Below are 6,000 nucleotides of genomic sequence, written 5' to 3'. Positions count from 1 at the left end.
AAACCCAAAATAAAAAAAAACAAACAAAAAAACGTAGAACCATGACACACTGTTTGTTATCAATACCTTTAATGGAAGTGGCAAGTTGAGCCATCTCCATAGCATCAGTACTTTCATCTATTGCCAAAGCATAACATTAGAAATTAGCAATTTTACTCTCCAATTTGTTTTCCAATAGATTCTTCTAGATCTTCAGTTCACCTGTCTGTTTGAGTTTTAACACTAAAGTTTTTGTTGATATGACAGACTTTTTTCAGTTCTGCTGTTTTGCCTTTATGAAGTATTCCTTGATAGGCAAATTTGGCAGCATGTTTCTTCTTATGCCTTCTCAACTTGTAATCTTTAAAAACTGACAAATTTCCTTGCAAGTAATGCATAGTGCTGTGTTATTTGTCAGCACTGCACCACACTCTCCCCATGTCCCAGGGTCAGACTTGATCTGGACTAGATGGTCTCCAGAGGTCCCTTTCCATCCTCTGCAATTAAAACCATAAAGTAACATCTACCTCCTGAAATGGCTCATGATCTGAATGAAAGCTTGAAAAAAAAAAAAAGTACCAGTAAGGTATATGTTGCCCACTGATGATTTGATGGAAAACCAATGCTAAGTGTGAAATAAAATATATATATTTACATCTTAGATTACTTTAAATATAATACATTTCTCCAGGAGCTCTCCACTTGATTTTCAACATGACATTTCACTGAACTGTAGTGATAGTCAGAAAATGAACAGATCTATTTTAACTTCTAGCAAATCTCAGTAGCTGTAACTGGCAAAAAGATTCCTGGAAGTCAGATGTGACAACATCCTCTGATTCAGTAAAGCAGAAATGATTTGGAAAGTAAAAGTAGACCTTTTGACTGATACATAGAGTAAACAGAAGTAATAGAGAAAGTTTTAATATTGAAGAAACGCTCAAAGAAGGATTATTATAGTTTTAATGGTCAATGCTGTAAAAAAATAAAAGGAAACATTTTTTTTTATAAGTTTTGACTTCAAAATACAGAATGCTATTGGTCTCCCAGTTAAGCAAAAAAAAAAATGCAAGACATTTTCTCATTAATTGAATGAGGTATTCCCATTAGTCTTTCATTTTGAAAGATTATGATATCCTTACCTATTTTTGACAGTTCTTATAGATAGGTTGGAAGCAGTAATTCAATGCAGTACTAGTTAATGTATGTAAAGACATCATAATGTAATTCCACAAAACATGCATCACAGTAAAAAGTATCACTTTCAGCAGCTACAGTATATTACTCAAATTATATTGGAAATGTTTTTTAATTGAAACCATTAAAGCACATTATCAGGGTCTCTTAAAATTCTCCATTTGTAATATCAGATTTCAGTTGTCTTATTTTCTAGCAGCTTGTAACAGACTAGCAGATTAATTTTGTTCTCAAAATAACAAAGGACTGGATTTGCAGTTAGAATGGACAAAAACAGAAACAAAAAAAAAAAATCACAAAAACAAATTATACAGTATTAGAAGTTGAACACCACATTTAATCATGGTTACATTACAGTTGGAAGAGATTTTTTTCATATTTAAAAGGATGTTTAAACTCTGAGTAGAGGGGTAAATTTAAAACCAGTTAGAAAACACTTCATGCGAAGGAAATGATTTTTATAGTTTAACAGATATATTCATGTAGTTTGATATTGTAGTTCTCAAATTCCCTTGATTCCTCTGAAACCACTTTTATACCAATGAACTGGATTAAATAATAGCTATAGAATTTAGGTAGCTAATACCTCAAAACTCAATAGGGAAAACAGATACAGGAGTGAAGACAGCTACATCACTTGAAAGCTTCTTCCTGCTTCTTTATATTTGGTTTGGAGAGCAGTAGCTTCACTGGATTTCCAGTTTCTGATTGTATATTGCAGGTAGCAACAGTGACTAAATGGTGCATTCTAGCAAACACACTGGCCTGAACACATACTTGTGATGCATATCTTTACAGGTAGGGCTATTATTATTTTTGAACCTCCACCTTAATAGCATTTCAAAATTCAATTAAAAAAAGTCATGTTGAGAAACAATCTCTTAAATACCAAATTTCTGAAAAAAAAAAATCACTTTGAATTATTCAGTCAAATAAGATTTTTCAGTAGGTGTATGAAATACTGTCTGCTGGGTAGGGGAACTTCTCCCACAGAGACAATTAAATGAGTCAGACAAGAATCTGGCTGTCATCTTTGCAGATAGGACAACACAAACTCTCACATTTAATTGGTGTGAACGTGACAAGAGAAAACTGAACATAAGGTCTCTAGACAGCCAGTAAATCTGGCTTGTGTCTTTCTTCCTTAACCAAAGACAGCAACTGGCTATTTTTACAGCTCAGGTTCATGTATTTTTTTTTTTTTATTAAAAAAGGGACCCAAAAGAATGCTTTTAACTGGACAAAAATGCCATAAGCTTGCTTGTCTTCTGCTAATGTTTAAGATATAACCCAATCCACCTTCATTCTGGATGGATCAAAAGTTCTATGATTTTTCAATTCTCCTATTCATTACTTTTCATTATACTCTTTCTCTAGTGTTAGACCCTGTATAACTCTAAGATTATATACAGTCTCTAAACAGGAAAAAACATACCTGGAGTAGAAGGGGAAAAGAGGCATATGCCCAAAGAAGTGCCTAAGGTAAAAGAATTGTTACTGACAGTGGAGGAAATAAATACTATCTGGCAGTGTTGCTGGGCAGAATTCAATGACTGTCTCATTATCTGATAAAGCTATGACAAAATTTAAGGATGCATGGGAACAGTAGAGATCCTGAATTCTTGTTTGTTTCCATGCCCTTTCCTGTTGAGTTTACCAAGCATTTCATACAAATTAAGTTCATGCTCAGCTGACCAGCTAAGTCAGCTCCTTTGGGCTGATGGTCTGCTCACTCTTAGAACACGCCATGAGAAAATCGTATTCCCTGAAAATGTATCTTCAGGGAATTTATAAGATGCTTCCATTTTCACATCAAGACCTGTAAAAGGAGAACACTGAAAAACTTATTTTAAAGACAGAACAGAAAATTTTGGTTGATGTTCGAAGTGTCACAAGACACCCTGTATACATAAATTTTGCCTTAAAAATGACCTTTAAATGCATTTAGATTTCTGAATAGCAGTATTTTAAGTATTTCAAAATAAATTTCAGTAATTTTTTATAGAATAAATTTCTTAAAGCTGTACTAATTATTCATTTATTCAGTTTTCACTTAAGGTATTTGTGACAATTCTGTGAGCTAAAGAGTGCATTTGAATAAAGGAGCATTAAAAAGTCATTTTCAGAATATTCTTTCATTCTCTGAAATCTTAATTTATGTGATAAATAGGAAGTTTTATAGTGTTAAAAAGCATTGTGTGAAGTAATAACTGTATTATTCCATAAACAGCAAAAAATAAAAGGCAGAGCTTAAACTGCTAGTTGAGAAAAAAAAAAGCCACATTTCAGAAAGATTTTACTTTACCACTACTGGATAAAGATTTTAAACTAAGAAACAGTCATTTATTGCAGTAAATATATCATAATCCTTTTTATTTTCACAGTCTAATTGGCATAGAGGTCACTGAACACACTCTTCCTAAAGCCTTCATCATGCTGTTGCTAGTCATTCAACTAGCAGATGAGGAAAATCTGGTGAACTCATGAACAAACAGCATGCAAGTTTCTAACTCGCTTGACAGCTTCTGTAGTTTGAAATCATGCTTTGATTTCTCAGCTCTTGAATGACCATGTAAAACCAGGCGGGAAAATTACTTCTTGCTATAACTGTAACCTTTTCACTCTCCTTAGGATGACTGATGTTCTTATGAATTAGGCATATTGTCTTAACGTTGACAACCCTTCCAGACATAAAACAGCAACTTCCATTCTCCTGCTATGGGAGGGAGAACACAGAGAAGTTGCTTTGATACAGTTCTACAGTATACATGTCATCAAGTCTAGATTCTATATAATGGAAGAGATAAATACAACCTGTTTGTCCTTGGAAATAGCAAAAAAAGTAAAAAAAAAAAATTCTACTCATTCATCCGGGATCAAGTGCAAGACCTCAGCAAGATAGCAGACAACACCAAGCTGAATGGTGCAGTTGTCACACCAGTGGGAGAAAATGTCATCCAGAGGGACTTGGATTGATGTAAGAGGTGGGTCTATGCCAACATCATGAAGTTCCGCAAGGCCAAGTACAAGGGCACTGCATCTGGTTCAGAGCAATTCCAAGCACAGACACAAGTTGGACAGAGAATGGCTTGAGAGCAGCTCTCAGGAGGAGGATTTGGAGGTGTTGGTTGATGAAAGAACCAACGTAAGATCAACATAAACAGAAAAAAAGAGATAGAAAGTAGAATTAGTAGCTTAGTATGATTTATACACATAATATTTTTCTATGATTAAGGTTTTTCCCCCCTGGAGCAACATGTGTACTATCAGAAAGCAAAAGTACCTTAAAAACCTCTCCACTTCACAGTAGAGAAGACATTTCTCATTATAGTGTAGCTTGTCAAGAACTTGCATTAGAATTTACCAATTTTGTGAGACTTTATCTTTCTTATTAATTGCTTGCATATGTACTTGAAGATAAGTAATGATTCTACCAGTGTAAATGAATAAGATTATACTCTATTTTACTATTCTTGTTAGCCTTCTATCATGGACAGCCAGCCACCTGGACAGGTACAAGGCTTTTGATATTGCTCCACACCACATCCTTGTACTTAAATTAGGCAAATACTGATTTGAAGGCTGTACAATTCCATGGATAAAAAGTTGGTTAGGCAGTCACAGACAGGGTTGTGGTCAGGGGATCTATATCCAGATGGAGAAAACTTTAAGAACATTCATAATACAATATTTCAAGATATGACATTCAGATTGGCCCTCTAGAAACTCCACTCTGAAAGTTTTAGCAGTCATCTGCCTGTGTAGAATATATAACACATGTAGTGTTTGCCAGTACTTCTGTTCGTATAGAAGACTACATATCTATATTCCATCCATATACCAATTAGAATTACTAGTTTATTCAACCTAGGAGCTGCTCTATCACTTCTCAAGAATTCAGTAGGAAGCAAAGAGCAGGAGGATTTAGGTAGTTTTTTTTTTTTTTGGCTTGTTTTCATACAGAAACAACTTGTTTTAACGTTTTGAAAGGTTGTCAAATTGATAATTCTGCAGCTGATTCATCCATTGACTTCTTGCTTTAACACTTCTTCCATCAAAGGTGGAAAATTCCTCATTAACACTACCATGACAGCCAACCATACCAGGTGGTAGCAGTACACAATTAGAAATAAAACCATTTGAACGACTAGTTAATTTATTTCATTAAAATTTCCCTTTGGATTATGCAAACCATAGTGATTTCCCCTGATGTTCTATACTGAAATGTAAAGAGTATGTGCATCCATTACACAACTGAGAACACTTAGAAATATGCAGAAGTATGAAGAGCTATTATCAACAGAAAGCACTATGCATAATAAATAGAGCATGCAAATATTTCATTGCTCCAAGTTCTGCTATGAGTCAGTAAGCGTATTTGTGAGGTAAATGGATATTTCTTCTACTATGCAAATACTTTACATGCAAACAAAAGACACCAGAAAGAAAAAACAAATTTTTATCAAATAAAGATGGAATCTGGTCTTATTTTAGTTTCAAATAATTCAAAGCTGTCAATTTTCTGTTTTGAGGTTTGTTGTGCCTGCAGACAAACAATTGCTACTAATCTTAAAATCTACATGCGTAGAGTAATAGGGAACTATGTGTTTACATTCAGTATCACATATCTCCTTCCCAAAGGGGACATATGAAGTCTTTTATGGAAGTCACACTTCTTGTGTTCATGCTCTCACTGTGAGAGGAACGTTAAGAAATGTTTCATATTTAAGTAATGAAAGTGGGAATAAGTAGGGAAATTTTGTTGAAATTTAGATTTATCTGCAATGCAGATATCCTTGTCTAAGAATGCTGTGGAAAACAGAT

This window comes from Lagopus leucura, unplaced genomic scaffold, assembly GCF_019238085.1.
Source record: "Lagopus leucura isolate 7727_CA_CO unplaced genomic scaffold, USGS_WTPT01 Super-Scaffold_100002, whole genome shotgun sequence".
NCBI lineage: Eukaryota > Metazoa > Chordata > Aves > Galliformes > Phasianidae > Lagopus > Lagopus leucura.
This window is presented reverse-complemented; position numbering follows the sequence as displayed.